The sequence below is a fragment of the Lonchura striata genome, chromosome 4 (assembly GCF_050655825.1).
Source record: "Lonchura striata isolate lonStrDom1 chromosome 4, ASM5065582v1, whole genome shotgun sequence".
NCBI lineage: Eukaryota > Metazoa > Chordata > Aves > Passeriformes > Estrildidae > Lonchura > Lonchura striata.
Window position 1 is genome coordinate 68850552 of NC_140706.1, and position 16973 is coordinate 68867524.

The following is a 16973-nucleotide window of genomic DNA, read 5'->3' on the forward strand; positions in this document are numbered from 1 at the left end:
CCTCCTCCCTGTCTGTTCCACTGAATTTAGGAAAAGCTCAGGTACGATGGAGCTCAAGGTTTCATTAAGGAGCACCTGGGAGTCAGTTCCTGTGTTAGGGTGGTTTGTGCACACAGAATGGCTGTGTATGTCCTTGTGGCAGGGCTCCCTGCAGAAAAAGGACTATGAGGGGATCAGTGACTTGCAGTCCATTTTCAGAGTTGGATAACACCATTTTCAAACCATGTCCTAGTAAGAGACAGATATATTAGAATATTAGAAGGAAGGCATAGCAAAGGAAATGATGTGCACAAACTTTTTTTTCACTTATTGTAGAGCTCAGGCAGAAATTTTTATGATTGTATTGAAGTTATGTAGAACAAATGAAATCATTATATTTTCAGGGAATTACTTGTCTCTCCCTCTTGGAGTGGTGTTGCCCCTTTTGAAGAAATTTATCTTAAATATACATTATTTTCTTTTTGTTTAAACTTTCTGTTAAGGCATGTGCTTGTATCCCAGACACTCTAAACATTCCTGTGCAGATGCAAAAGCATCATTACTCCCAGAAGAGCTGAGAAGTTTTAACTCCCTCAAACATCACAGCAATTAAGGAGATCCACAGGTAGAGGAGATCCACAAACCTTTCCATTTTGAACATAAAGTCTCATTATTCATATATAATCAGCAAACTGGGCCAAAGTTGCATTTATCCAGCCAAGTTCCTGTCAAAGGGTGGGAAGGAAATTTGGAAAGGCTGAACCTGGGGCTCAGGAATCTGCTCCCAGCCTGCCATCTGCTCCAAGTCAAGCTTTAACACCAGACAGCCACTGGTTACCCTTCAAAATGAAGGTCAAGCCAATTAGTTGAGAGGATCTATATAAGCATTTTATAACAACCAAATTAATACTAAATGAGTTAACAACTATTCATATTATTACGGAACAATTAAAAATTATAGGGCCATTATTTTAAGTCCTGGTCCAGTTTACAGCTACCTACCTCATACCAGGAGATGTGTTGCTGAGCTAAAAATAGATTTCATCATTGGAAGCAATGAATCTTGTGAGGAGTGGTATTTAAACCATCAGATATTTATGAGCAGCAAAAAGTGGAGCTCACTAAGTTTTCCGCCCTTTATAAGAGATAAACTTGGAAATCCTAATCCCAGTCTCTTCTGTATAAGCCTCTTACAACTGAAATTTATTTATTGATTTTGGTTGAGTTGCTGCTCCCCAAACTGAGGATAGTAAAAACTTCATGGTTTGCATTTAAAATCTGAATGCATTGGACTGCAGCTCCTAGACAGTGAATCTGGTTTAATAACCAGAGATAATTACATTTTTGTAATGTGGCTTACATTTTTAAAACAGATTTAATGAAATCAGCAATGTCAAAAACATATCTGGTTTTCAGACCAATTGTTTGTTTTGTTTGGGGTCTGTTTATTTGTTTGTTCCATAAGAGATAATAGATTTTGTAAGAAATTCAGACCCATGTAATGTATTTCTCTTAAATGCAGCATAACTCAGTAATTCTGAGTCATACTCCACCCATTGCTGGTTCAGATTTTGACAATTTTTTGGCAGCTCTAAGTAATCATTTTAAATACAATCCTGGTGTCTTTTTCTAAAGGACACCTCTATTCTTTCAGGCAGGTGAAAGGTTAGTGCAGCCTGCCTGAGCAGCAGATGGCCAGCAGCAAAGCTTTTCCCTGCTGACATGATTATAAAGGGAGCACACTGCTATAAAATTGAGTTTGCTACTGCTAATAATCATAATCTACTGATGGATTTATAAAGCTCCACCTGAACATTTGCAGAATTTTACATCAAAGACATTTTTTCTTTCATATAAATATATAAGAATTATTCTGAAAAAAGGGTGATCCTGCAACACAGACCTTTCAAAACATGCAAAGTCAAATCCCAAATGTTCCTGGTTTCCATCAGTAAAAGTTTTTATTTTTCAGTAATACCTCCCATGAAGCTGCCATTAGTTTGAACAGTTCTGAGACTGATTTTCATGGCATTTTAAATAAAACTGGAACATTGTCCTCTAATTTTGCTTCTCTCAAGCAGTATGATTAAAAAAACATATGATTGCACAAAAAACTATGTTCAACTCTCAGTTACCCATCATCCTTTCTCAGGTTGCTGTCATGTGATGTGGTATTTTGTTACCATAGAATATCTCAAATTGGAAGGCACACAGAAGGATCCAGTCCAGTTCTGTGCTCCTCACAGGACTACCTAAAGTTAAGCAGAATGACTGGAGTATTGTGTGGATGCTCCTTGAATTCTGACAGGCTTGATGCCTACTCTATTATATAGCATATATTTTAATGTAATCTACATCAGTGTATACTACAGGATGATCTCTAAGTCTGACATAATTGTCAAATATGATATTAATATTCTTCTGATTTATTATAAGAAACCTTTTGAAGATGTTTCCAACAAAAAAACTTAAATGCAATGTTACAGATTCCAATAAAACTTATTCTTAGCAAGTATGTCCATTATTTAATTTCATATTCTTCTAAAGCACCAAGCGCCCTGGCCTATTCTGTTTTCTTAGGAATCTGTGGAACACTATATTATTTATAAAATGTAATTAAATTCCTTTCAATCTATCCATTCATGGTGGCTTAAAAGAAAAAGCTATAATCCACCTTACTGCTTTTGTTGCCTGCTCATAATTTACATTTTTGTGTAAAATCTCATTATTCAGACTGCTGACTGAATAACTTTGAAGTGTTTTGTGTGTCATTAGCAATGCTGCTCATTATGCAGGGTATGATGACTAATGGAAAGCCTTTGCCTCACAGCTCTAGGTGATGGAGATTTTTTATCATAAGCTACTATGAAATGATTATAGAAGTAATAATAAATAATTTAAAACTTAATTATAATTTCCTTTCAAGTATCATCACCACTTTGCTGGTGTTTAGGCTTTGTTGTGATGTTGAATGTGGGTGTTGCCTTCTAAATGTACATAGCCTGGTATGACAAATATGAACTCCAAAAATTTCCAGATGTATTTATATCAGTGACACAAAGTAAATAAGGGGGAGAAACCTCTCAGAAAGGTTTTGAAAATGCTACAGTCCCTAACCCTTTAGATCAACACAGGCAAATTACCTCAAAGTGGGAATCCTAACATTTAATCCTAATTTAACCATAATAATATTTCATTTAACCCAAATAATGCTATAGATAGCCTCAAGATATGGAAAACTTGCATTCTATAAATTAAAAAACATAATACTATATTTTTTCTCTTTCTGCATGGAAAAATACATCACAAAAAAGTGATCCACACAATAGTACTAATAAAGGGAGAACCTCAGCCCAAGCAGAAATATACACATTACACATGTTCTTCAACAGAAGTCATGTATATGATTTCTTCATACCAGATTAAAAAGGAATCCAGCAGGGACATAATAAATCCCTGAAAAAAACATGATGATTTACTTTTCCTGAAAGGTCAACCACGATTTCTTTATCCTTTATCCTATCTTTATTCTTTTCTTATCAAGTTTCTAATAGGATATGAAAATAAGAATTTCCAGCTGGGTTTCACAGCATTTAGTGCATTATGCAGGGTTTTAGCTCTGTGACTGAGAGCATTCAATTTTGCTAAAATATCTCTAATTTCCATCATCAAGCACAGTTCCTTTTTAAGAAAAGAACAGAATTCAATTTTGTTTTGGTTGTTTGTTACATGTAGAAGTTTTGGATTAATAGTTACTTAACACACAAAACATTCAGAAAATGTGTGGTCTCTCTACAAAAATTGCATCATTAAATACTGTTAAAAATCATGGTCCCTGGAAGAATTTGTATTTTATGAACTATTTCCTGAGTAAGAATTAAAACCAGAGTTAAGTTGTCAAAGAAAAATGAAAGACATCCTGAAAAGACACAGAACTACAAGGAGCCTATTTTTAGTTTAAAGGAAGTACATCTGTACCACACTTGAATCATTATCCTCATCGGGGTGACAGGTGATGCCAGGATAATAAATAAAGTCTCTGATTAGAAATTAAATTGCTATGACAGAATCTAAAGGCCACAAAGCCTTCAGATTCCCCTCCTCTCTGTCCTCTGCATACATTCTTCCTCCACAATAAACTGTCTATGCATCCAAAATCAAGGATACACTGCAGGGAAGAATCAGTAAAGATCAACATCAGAAAACAAAGCAAACAAGAGTAAGACATAGAGCTGTCAGAAAAACATTTTCTAGCCACAGAGTGAGCCTAAGGAGGAGACATCAGCTGTGCTGCTGAGAACACAGGAAACCCTTTTGTCAGCAGTTGCTTCTGGCTTACCAAAACACCCAAGTGAGAAGATTTCCACTTTGTGCTACAGATCTCGATTCTAAATCAGGAAATACAAATGTAACCTCAAACACACTGCAGTGTGTGTTCTCCTTTACAACTGAGATTCCCTTCTTCTTGTAGAGAACAGCCCTGCTGCTATGCTGGTACTACAGCCAGGAAAGGAGCTGCCCACGTGCATCCCATTTTCAGGAAGCAAAATGCAATTGCAGGGATATTCCAGCAGCAGCAAGTCCAAGCAAACGTGTCTCAAATTATTCTTCCTTGGCTGTGTTTCCCAGACAAAACACAATGCACAAAGCTGTAATATGTTCAAGAAATGATAGCAGAAGTTAGAATATGTTCCTGATGAAGCTGTAAACTTCAGCTGGTAGACTTCTCAGAAGAAGGCTCAGTCCTCCTGCTTAGTGACAAGTGGGGTGAAGAGCACTTCCCTCTGTTGTTTTGTGCAGAAATATCAGCTTCAGAGAGGAAGCTATTAACTTGTTTGTTTTTGCTGAAATGAAAATACCAATCCAGCAATTCACATTTTGGAAACAAATTTCCAGAAATCATAGTATTTTTTTTGGATGCCAGATGGCCTGGCCTGCTCTTCTGGTCTGTACATCAGAATAACTAAATGCTTGTATTTCTTTATGTGTCCTTTTAGGGTTGAAAGGAATATATAAAATCATGAAAATTAGAAGGTCTGAGATGAAACTTTGGTCCTGCTGAACTCATGAACAATTCTGCCATTGATTTCAGCACTGTTATGTTTTCATCACTGCTACATCCCAGAGCTGAAAATATGCCCGTTTCATTTTTACAACAGCATTTCCAGACAGGTAGATTTTTTTCCTCTTATTAATGGTTCAACAGACAATACTTAGGAACTGAGAGTGCTCTACAAGTAATTTTATGACAATAGTCAAAGGCATGCTAGAAATGGTAGAATCAATATTGTTTTGATTATTATTTTGAGTGACGTGTTTTATAATGCTTGCTTTTTTAACCTGCAAACATACATACTGCATTCCTCATATTTACAGGTCAGTACCTATACAACATACAATGGATAACCTGTAAAAAAAAAACAGGTGCTTTAAAAGATTCCTGAAACAAAAGTTTCATTTCAAATTTTTCTCTTAATGATTTCTTGTAAACAAATTATCATAACTCACTCACCTGAAAAAAATGTAGTATTTTGGAAATGTTTACAAATGTACCCAGATTTCACCTAAATTTTAAGTTCCCCAAAGACTGGGGCAATGAAAATAAATGTGAGAGTTTCATAGGCAGTCAGCAGAGTAAGACAGAGATGTCTTTGAAAACTTCTTGCTGTTTGCTGTAGAATACTCTGGAAATTCCCAGACTTTAAGAATGAGAGAGTTAGATACCCACATTAGTTAAAAAGTTTCTTTCTTCAGGATTGTACTTCAGTAAACCAGTACATCTTTCATCTGAGAATTAATGTAATTACAGTACCAATAAATGGGTAAGAATTTATGGTGGTAAATTGCTGTTGGGTTTAACTACAGCCGAGCCCACCTTTCCTCAGTGTTATTTCATTGGCCTAAATGCATACATCTTTCCCTCACCCTGTATGTGACACAAAGAAGTGCAGAAGCATCACTGGATCAGAATGGTCTTGCCAATGGTTCCTGTGTGACAGGACACGTGTGGACTCACAGCATGTGACATGTGCCAAAACACAAAGAGTTCCAGCAGATCAGTGTTCCCAGACAGCAGCAACCATTATCCAAGGCGTGCATGTGAAAAGCAAAGGTTTCTGACATTGCACTCTTTCCACAGAGCAAGGATTTTAATGCTGATTCCAAAGGGACTGGGAACTGGACTGATGAATTTTACAATGAACTGCTGTCACTTTTGCCTATTCTTTCAGCTAATGAGACAGTGTTAGACAAGGATTGTGCACATTTTCTCGTCGTGCTGCACTGTTACCATCTGGGTTGTCAAGCTGATGTAGCATTGAAGATGAGCTGAAGAGTGGCTGTTGTATATTGATGAAGAATTCTGTGGGTAACTTTGCTCTAAATTGGGCATGTAATGAATGCATTACTGCAAAGGAGGGAAATCACACCTATTAGAGGCTAGACATGAATCATCACAGTGGAAAATCATTTTTTAAGCTGCAGTATTTTCTCTGTTATTGCTTTGCTTTAAACTTTAGTGAAAAGCAATTACTTTATTCTTTCTCCTTATTTTTATTGCTGGTGATTCTTATGCTAATTTTTCCCTCTATATTTGATTAGATTTTGAAAAGGCTTTTAGAATTTAAGATTCAATTGAATTGGTGATACTGCCCTACCATCTTCACCTCCTACCTTTCTTATACTTGACCTCACTCTGGGTTATGAAGAATTCTCAAGAAAACAGACCGAGCAAACTCAAAGCTAGCACATTTAAAAATGTTTCTTGTTCTAAATAAATGAGACAAATCAGCATTCTCTAGTCATCAAAATAATAAAGCTTGGGTGGTTTTTTTTTCTGCTCACCTTATTATTAATTTAATAGTTTAAAGAAACAAAAGTTCCCTTCATTTGAAGTGCTACCTATTTGAATTTTTCCCCTTGAAGAATCACACATCTCCCACAGTTAAGTGAAATGTATTCACTTGTGGCACCTTTGTTGCTCTATGCCAGTGACTTAGGTCTGTATAAAATATGTACATCTTTTCCTTACAGTGAATTTAGTAAACAGGGTGTGCTGTTTTTCAGAGGCATCAATAATCGCTTCAAGTAAACAAAAAATAAAAATCTGAAAATGAGCAACTTAGCATTGTAACAACAAACCCAAAGGTGATTTTTTGATCATCCTTTTTTTTAATTGGGCTATGATATTTTAGAAAAAAGAAGATGTTTATTTATTATCAAAAGTCACTGTCAAGACACAGAACTAGTGTAGATTTACTTTGTTGAACTTATAGCAGAAATTAAGGAAAAAGCTCTCCAAGGTTCCCTGTGCTGTCAAAAGGGAGAGAAACTAAGTGCTGATCTAGAAAATTGTCTGTATTTGTGATCTTTGTATTTGTTATAGTTAGGTGGGGTTAACCTTCAGCTTGCCCTAAACAAAATTAATTCATCAGCAGCATTCCTGGAAGGAATCTGCACAGTATGCCTACAATGACTGCAAGGGTGCTTTCAATTTCCTTACCTCAGGAAGATCAAATGATGCAGAACCAGAAATGGAAATTATCCTTTCCCTAGTGCTGGATCAAACATAAAGGCAATATTTTCTAAAAACCATAAAATGTTACAAGCAAGTAATGAAATACCTTCCTGTAGGCTTGGGGGAATCTTTGATGTAAGCAAACCTGAAAATGTATGAAGAAAAATCCTTGAAAAAGGCTCCTTGTTTTTTTACCCTTTCCTGAACTCTGGCCTGAGACACCATATTCTATTTACAGCTGTAATGTCAGCAAACACTGGGTTTTCATTCAATTTGTTTTGTAAAATTTAGAACAAAAGACATATTAAGACTCTGTGCATAGGCCTCAGGCAACTGTGTGTGCATTATTTCAAAGCAGGCATTGCAGGTTACCTGGAAAATTGCAGTAAAAATGATTGTTGCAGTCACAAAGGTGGCAGTGCCATATCTTTTCTTTCTTTCCAAAGAAGTCCAGGTGAATTAAAAACAGGAAACAAGCCTTTAAAATTATTTATCTAACAAAGTCTAGGGACATAGGTAAGGCTTTAAGTTTTATGCCTTTGAAAGCTCAGAAAATACAGCAATAACCACACAAGAGCCATGGTGAAAAAGAGAAATATGCACTTAACACTACAAGAGCTTCTGCTGAGTAAAAATCAGACAGTATTTTTTCATTTATAGTAGCAGAAGTTCCTTTGAAACCTCACTGCTAGTTTTAAAATCAAATAAAAGACATTGTGACTGCAATTAGCCAGGAGATTAATGATGATAAAATAACTTGCCATTCCTGCTGCTGATTTAATGAAAAAGGAAGTTAACATCTAACAACCCTAGCAAAATTTCTGCAGTACTAATGGTTTGATTGTGTTCTCATAAAAGGCTATATTTATTGCATAATCCAGATTATTAAAATGATAATTTTCTAGAAAATTATTAAAAAGATATTTATTTGCAATCAAGTAATGTTGGAAACTTATTTAAAAGCTAAAATAACAGAAGTACAGCAAAAGTACTTTTTAATACCCCAAATTTAGCTTTGTTCTTATGATTTGGGTGAATGAGCCTAATTAATTTTTAATTTTTTGGATTTTTTTAATGTTACACCACTACTTTCAGTTTGGTTTTGTTTTTTTTTTTTCAAGAATTTTAATAGAAATGGTGCAGTAATTCTTGTTGGCAGTTCACCAGAGGATAAATGTGTGCAGTGAACACTTGTAGAAATAATCACAGTCCTGATGAAAGTTTGCCACTTTGCTGTTCAGTAGTTTTTATGGTGTTTTACCTACCTCTTAATAGCTGAGATCACACCTGGGATAGGCCTGGTACATTCCAGTTACTGCATCTGTGGACAGTAATAGTATGAGTGTTTGTTTTGGTGGGGTTTTTTTGGATTGTTTGGATTTTTTGCTGTAATTTCTTAGACCAATGGAGACATTCAAGATGCAAATTGAGATGAGATGAAAACCATGGAAATATCTTGTATTAGCTTTATTTTTCCTTGTCCTGACTGAAATTGGAAGCACCAAAACTGCATCCAACTTTCTGAGATGGAATATCATCATCACAAATGGTTTAGGAAATCCTTGTGACAAAGATCCAGACACTTCAATTGGAGTTGTTGCAAGCAGCTGAAATAACAGAATGCTGTAAGTGAAGTGGCTGTAACATTTTATTTTGACTGTAACATTTTACTCGCATTCAAAATCTAGAGGGCCATTATTAACATTTCATTCTGAAGAAGCAATTATTTCACCATAGATGAGTGAACAGATAGGAGAACAAGGTCCTTTCTAATTTGATTGCACATGATGTGATTACATTTTGTTCAGCAATGCATTCAACCAGGCATTAATAAGAATGAGAGGAGTGCACCTGTTACTGGTGATATCTGCAGAACAGAATCCTCCCTCTCCCTATCCCATAAGTCAAGAAGTCCCCCACAGTTAAGAGTTAGAGGTGAACAAATTTTGCTTTCCTGCATCAATGGATGCATTCACACAGCATTCACTGTGTGCTGTATATCCCTTTAGATATTAAAATAAACAAAATCCTTTCCTAAAAAAATCTTTCTGAAAAGACTCATTAATTTTTTGTTCTGTTCTTTCAGCAGGTTGCTAGAAGGACTAGGAGAATATTTAGAATCACAGGGAAATAGTTGTTGATTATTGTCCAGTAAAACATATTTTTTTAAAGGGAAATAATACATATTTTGTGCTTTTTTAACATATGAGATGTATATTTTGATATTAGAGCATGGTACATGAAACAACTAATTCCCAGCTTGTCTGGCCTAACAAATGAGTCATAGTTTTAGAAAACAGCAGTCATTTAAATCTGACTCTGACTTAATGCTTCTTAAACTGCTTAAACCCTGAGCATTAAGCAGTGGTGCTCAATGTATTATCACATGTACTGAACCCACACAGACCTACTGAAACCCTGTGTTCAAAGTTACACTAAAGCAGGCATTGCAGCAGGTAAGGAGTTAATGTGCAAAGTATTAAGAGCCCTAAAGTTCCTTTCTGTCAACAACCCATAGGCTGTCCTTTTGAAACCATCCAGAGTAAATAGCAGTTTTGACAGGAAGGGGAAGGCAGCCCGGGCATCTTGTACTGTCTCTTCTGTGGACTGCAAGTCTTTGAAGACCAGAGGCTGTGCAGAGAACTGGCAGAGATTATCAGAGAATTGTTCAAAGGCATGGAGAGTTCTGAGGGACCTAGCTCCTATTCAAAATCAATGAGTGCTGGACACCTAATTAGCAAGGGTACTTTGAAAATCTCCCCCTCCTTCTCTTTCATGCAAGTTCCTTGCTATAGGAACTGTACTGAAATAGAAATCTAATTGGGAAACACTATGACCAGGAAACAGAGGTGAGGAAGTGAATTAACTGAAAAACTCATTCTCAGGCATGTTTATTGCACTTTCTGGTTGAAATCAAAATCAGCATCTTCACCAGTGTGAAAACTCTTTTATTTTTCTCCTTGAATTTCAAGATTTGGACTCTGAAGATATCTTGTCTTTAGAGATTAGTGTGTTATTTTTCAGCAATAATACTTTGCTTTCTGTTATGTTGACATTAGTGTTGCTTTAATAAAATAATACAAAGGCCCACATCTGTGTTCAGAGGGCAGGACATGTTCAGCTGGTCTGTGCTAGGCCTGATGAAATCATTCTTTGACAGGCACAGGTTGTGCCTGATTTCACATTACAAGGTAGCAGCTGCAGGCAAGTGGATGATCACTGCCTTCTCCCCACCCTCCCTTCTCTCTCAGTTTTGCACCAAGACCAAGGAATGATTGACCAGCCACAAAATTGCACCTCCATTGCCTTTCAAAATGTAATCTCAAGTTCCAGCTAAAACCAGTGTGAACTGGCAGCTGGGAGCTGGGAATAGGGGAATAGAGAACCCAGAGATGGTTTGGTGAGACCTGTTGTGTGTGTGTCTGCGTGATTGTATGACCTACACTGATAAACCAATCCTCTCCAGAGTTTTAGATATTGCTGACCTTGGAACAGTCATTTTTTCACTTCCATTATACTTTTCCTAACCATTCTCCTGTACTATTTCCTACATTACATTCCAGGCAATTATTCCAAAGCAATATATATTGTGTGCCACCTAAGTGAGCTTGGACCACTACAATAATTAATTTGAATCTAACTTCTCCAAGTTTTTCTCATTTTCAGGTCAAGGACTCCCCTACTGAGGCTCTGATTTCTGAAGTGATCTATATGCTTGGTGAGAGTAAGTCTTTGTATTACCACTTAAAATTGCTGAAAATATTTTATTTCTATTATCTATTGCTCTACTGATAAAGGAGGATCAGCAGGGTCACCTGGCAGTAAGGAAGCTTACCAAAACATTATATCCTTTTTTGTCGTATGCTTTGAGAAAGGACTCAATTTTCTCCCTTGGGGAGTTGAAATTAAATAGAAGTGAACATTGATCAGGCACATGGACTACAGAATGGTTAATAATTAAGATTTCAGTAATGTTTATGCACAAATGAATATTTCAGAAAAGAACCCATAATGGTTACCCTCATGCAAATAATAAGAGAATTAAGGTTGTTTTGATGAGAAGGACAAAGGCCACAGAGACATGTATGACTCCATAGCAGAAGTTGTTACTGGCCACACTAGACATGATGGTAACTGAGAGCAGAGATGGGCCTTTACATCTCCTTGGCAATTGGCATTTCTCTTGCCAGAAATCAATTTGATCTTTTGGAAACTTTACTTCTTTCCCTTAAATATAATTCTGCTTCTTGTCAATCTGCCAGCTGATTCAAAGTCTCTGGCTTAGTGCCTCGATATGACACATTTTCAACTTGCCAAAAAGAAAACTCTTATATAGATCCATTTTGGCAAATACCTATTATCATGAAGCAAGAAAATCAAGGTTCCACTTGACATATGCATCTGATTCTAATTAAAGTATTAAGACTCCGATATTGATAAATTGGCCAGGAATTGCTCAAACAGTGACTACTGCTACACTGCCTGTGTAACAATTAGCTTAATGACACTAATTACTGTGATGCAGCGTGCCAATTTTCCCTTGGTCTTTGCAAAAAGAAAACAAAGTAGACAATACCTAAACCTTTGTTAAATAACTTCAAAGCTTTTGAAATGCTTTAAAATACTTTTTGTTGACATTCTATACAATGCTTTCTCTCATCACTCAGATATTGTACAACACTTAGTCTGGATGTCTTTCATGAGGGGAGCCATCCTGAAATGTAATCCTTTCATCCAGCTAGAGTTTTCCTTGTTTCAAGTCATAGTTTTCTCACAGAAACTTTTAGAAAGATAAAAATATCAGGATCATAATCCAGCATGAATTCATTAATTTCTTTCATTTAAAACATATTTTCACACCATGAGTCATAGTACTGATGATAATCTTGCATCTTTCAATGCATGCAACTAACTGTACACTGTGAAACAGGTAAATATGGCAAAGTTGTCTGACCTTTTAGATGATTTTTTAAAAAGAATAATTGAAATTAGGAGAGTACTGGCTTGCCTAGAAAGTTTTTATTTTTAACAGAATAATTCAATATATGAAATTTGGAGGGAAATGCTTGCAGATCCCAGCATTTCCAACACTAGCATAATTCTGACATGTGCAAGTCTCACACTTAGGAAGGTCCCTACTACTGAGTGTGATTATCTCACCAATGATTATCAGCACAAAGCCTTCAGGGCAGGCTTCAACAGTTCCTTTGCCTTATGCAGGGCAGCAGAGTTTTGATCAGTAAATTCCATTAGGAATTACTTGTAATGGTGGTATGCAGCTAGATTTCATTTACCATAATTTCATTACAGCCTCCTGCAACTGAATTCCTTTCCTTATTGTTTTGTATGCTGCTACATTTTGCCTTGTAAGCTGGAGGGTAGCTGAGTGTATTCCCCACAATCCATTAATGTAGTGAAACTTCTGTTTCTCCCACTCCACATTAGTGAGGGGAAAAAATCTGGCATGTGCACTCTGTGCAATACAGTAGATTTTTAATGGGTCTAATTTAAGAATACTTCTTGCCAAGAGGAAGAAAAAAGAAAAAAACTGAACTGCATTGTAGAAGTTCTGTTTCTTAAAAAGTTTTATTCAAGAACTGAACCATTGAGGCAGCAAACACATGGAAATTATATCCAGAAGAAGAGGGGGCCAGATCTGGATCCATTTTTACTTACACCAAGTGTTTACTTAGCCAAGGCACTTAAGCAGCTGCTGTTAGAGACAAACATCTCTCAGACTAACAGAGGCAAAGTTCTCTGTTTCACACATAAGAGGTTTAGCTTTAGACAGATGGAAGAGGTAGCACCTGTCACTTCTTTATACTGACAAGGTTTGAGGATCTGCATCTTGCTGTTGTACAGGCTAATTTTTCAGAACAGGTCAGATGGCAAATCTGAATCTACTAATACTAGTGACCAATTCTCAACTGTAAAAATGCTCAGACCATCAAGAACTAAGAACTTTTGGTTGAGGCAAGCAAAAATAATTAAAATACTTTCCTTTTCTATACTTGTAATTGGATTTGGGTGTTCCAAGGAAAACAAAACATTGTTCTCTGGTATGCCATGCACAGAGACACAAATTTGTAACTTGAATGCTTACAAATAGTTTGTCCTGTTTGTCCAATTTCCCCTCTCCCTCCACTCTTACTGAAAGCAGTACTTACAGGAGCTAAGCCAGGAGTCTTTCCAGGAGCCTTTTCAATCCCTTCATTTACCTTTCTGCTGTGAGGCTGTGATCTAGGTCCAACACGGCAGGTTAGTGTGGTACTTGAGGAAATAGAAGAGAAATACACTGATAAGAATGATTCTCTGCAAATGGCAATCCCCAGAGGGAAGACAATGTTTCATCTGTGAAATAATAAGCAAATTAACACTTGTAGAACATGTGGAAATGTGTAGGAGTAAGTTAAACAAACAAAGGAATGGTAGAGCAAACACACTGCCCCTAAGGTGAAGGCTTTAGCAGAGATAAACCATTTATAGTGTACTCTGCGCTCCTTGCAAAGAAACAAACTCAGGCACCCTGCACTTTTCAGATCTTGATACCAAATTCAAAAATACTGAAATTCATCAGTCACTGACTGTAACCAGTTTTGAATGAGACCCTTAAGGAGAAAAAAATGTATCCATGAGGATATTCCCCACCTTGAAGCAGTTTGAACATTTGCCTTGACAGGGAGTGTGACCCATCCAATCACCCATGCAACGCTGCAGGTGAATAATGATCAGTTAACGCTGTCCCTGCTCTGACCTCAATAACCCCACTGTCAGCAAGCAGACTTCATCTGTCCCTCGCCAGCCCTGTCTGCAGGCTGGGAATAAGAGTTTTGTTTGCTTCTCCTGGAGTTACTGGAGAAGTACAGAGCACATCTGCAGCATTATTTAAAATAAAACTTGTGGTTCCCAAGCACCACTCTTTAGGTAGTGTGAAGGAAAAAGTCGAGCAGTTGAACAGGATCTATCTTTGGGACCCTGAATGTTTCTCCTTCAAGTATTTCTGTAATTCTCAGTCATTAACACAGACTTACTTGAATACAGAGCTATTTAAATACTTTTAATTGTTAGTTGCTGTGAGTCTTTTCTCTGTTACCATTTGGCAATGTAGGAAAGAACAGGAGAACAAAGGTCTGGAGAACTTTTATCTCTTCAAACACTACAGGCTTGAAACACCACATAAGCCTTCTGATACACTCACTTGATACACTCACTCTGATACACTCCTCTGACTGATGACTTGCTAGAATATTAATTCAGCTTTACGTTTTACATTTCACACTGTCGTAACAGAGAGTGATTTTTTTGTGTTTGGCCTGTAAAAGTACATAGAGATCATATTGTTTAATATTATTTTCTCCTCATATTTCACTGTAATCTCAGCTGCCAGCTTCCTGGCACTGAGTACATTACCTATGAAGCACAGTGTACCTTCTAACAACATCTTATTTCAAAGCTTACATTTCCAGTCATAACTCAAATCTGCTTTTTGCCCTATGGGGCTCTCCCTCTGCAGATTATGGGAGTTGAGTTCTGTTAGAGGATTAAAGCATTAACAGTATTTATTTACATCTGCAGCAATATAATTTCTGGGCAGCTTTACTGAGAATACAGAAAAGTTCCTTTTCATTGAAAAGAACACTCAGAGAATGAACTTGGAAGGGCTGTGGAGTCATTTGGTATTGTTATCCCTAAACTGTGTGCTGCAAGAAGGGTTCCACTTTCATATTTCTACAAGTAAAATTACTGAAAAGTACCACTTGCCATTTTGGGATTTTTTAGGACCTAAGTTCATCCTGATCAGCATTTGCCAGTAACAAGAATCCATCTGAGAAAATATCAAGGCCAATCACAACACACAAAGGAGGGGCACAGACAAGAATTTAACATCACAGTTCTCCTGAGGATCTCAGAACTCATGAGTCGCCTAAAAAATATTACTGAATTGTTTTCCTTGATTTTACTTTTCCTTATAACAAATTCCCAGGTAAATAACTCACTGACATGTCAGAGTTGATACATCAAGTCTGTCAGCACTGCTCACATGACACAGAAATCTGTAAGAAGTATTCACTTGGTAACTTCAGTAAAAAAGGGAAAATTTGCAGTTAAACCATCTCAGCAATACCCCATGACCTTTTGTGTCTTTGCTGTCTTCAGTGAGCCTCAGAGGTATTTCTGGGAGGCCACAGCAACTTCCTATTTCTGCTAAGGATCTAATAATGTGTATAGAAAATTAAGGTCAATAAAAATCCCTACAGAGATAAATGAGAATCACTGATTAGTTTGGTAAGGCTCCATATCATGAATTTGGTTTTCTTAACATTCAATTTTTTTGCTCCCCTAGTCTGTTTGCAAGTTTAGCTGTTTAAAAACTAGCATTAAACAAATTAATATATTTCCAGAAATTGCTATTAGATCTCAAAAAGGAAGCATAGACAGTATCTTCTCTCCATCATAAGTTGTATTTGTCTTCCTATCCAGGATACTATCCAGAATAAAGGAGGGTGGTCAGAAAGAGAAGAACTCCATACTAAAGGAAAATTACTGTGCAAAATAAGGAAAAGGCAGCAGATGGAGACAACTGCTGTTACAGATCTGCACTGCCTCCCCTACTCTAAAAGAATATTTCTTGACCACCTGCTGGCTAAAAAGGTGAGAATTTCCTTCAGAACCTAAAATGAAGAAGAAAAAAGGGGGGAAAAATGAAATGGGTTTTCCCCAGTGCTCCGAAACCAAAATGAAGCACACACTGAAGTTTATTTCTTTTTGTCCATTCCTTTTATTTCTACTTTTTCAATGAGAAGCCAAAGTGGAACTACCTGGCTTTGCCCAGTAGAGTTGGTACACACCTATCATTTTAGGGGAAATAATATATTTCAGCCATTGTAGGAGCAAAGGAATGAATGAACAAATCAATCTTTCTCAAAGCAACACCAACAAACATATTGTTGACTTAAACCTTGTTTGCAGCATGAAATTCAGCCTGAAGAAATCAGGTTTATAAGGACAAACTACTGATGAAAGATGAAGCCATTATTTGAATCTTTACTCTAGGAGAATGAAGCCTGGCTGAATTTGTATCTCCTTTGACATCAGCCCAGCCTCTGGTTTGGTACTTCCAGAGCTGGAGAGGAAAAGCAAAGATATGGAAGAAAACTGCTACACAGTTTAATTGGTGATTTCATAAACTGCAGCTGCTTATCTTGTGTGCATATTGCCATTCTGCAATGTCTCATTGATTGTTCTGGGGAGGATAAAGTATCACAGGCATTAGGAAAATGGTTTTTGCTCAAAACCTGGAGACATCCAAGGAAAGTTCTCACCAAAGTTCTTGGAACACTTTGTCCCACCGAAGAAACCTGTGATTTGGGGGGAATTCTACTCAGACTGAGCTACTGATACTTTGATCCTGACACTGAATTATAGAGTATCAGAGCTGCTCAATGAAACTGAAAGGAAGAACAAGAGTTTCAGAGAC

General features: G+C 36.8%; 1 long non-coding RNA gene across 4 annotated transcripts; it reads left to right on the forward strand.

Annotated features, from left to right (window-relative positions):
• The first annotated feature begins 9480 nt into the window (after window positions 1-9480).
• On the forward strand, window positions 9481-16589 carry LOC146767704 (uncharacterized). Of its 4 annotated transcripts, none has more exons than XR_014954939.1 (4): window positions 9481-10895; window positions 11162-11219; window positions 15275-16147; window positions 16466-16589. It is a non-coding gene; the product is annotated as an uncharacterized LOC146767704 (long non-coding RNA). The 4 variants fall into 4 exon arrangements; XR_014954937.1 differs by having other exon boundaries at window positions 15977-16147; XR_014954936.1 differs by having other exon boundaries at window positions 11162-11213.
• Window positions 16590-16973: the final 384 nt, after the last annotated feature.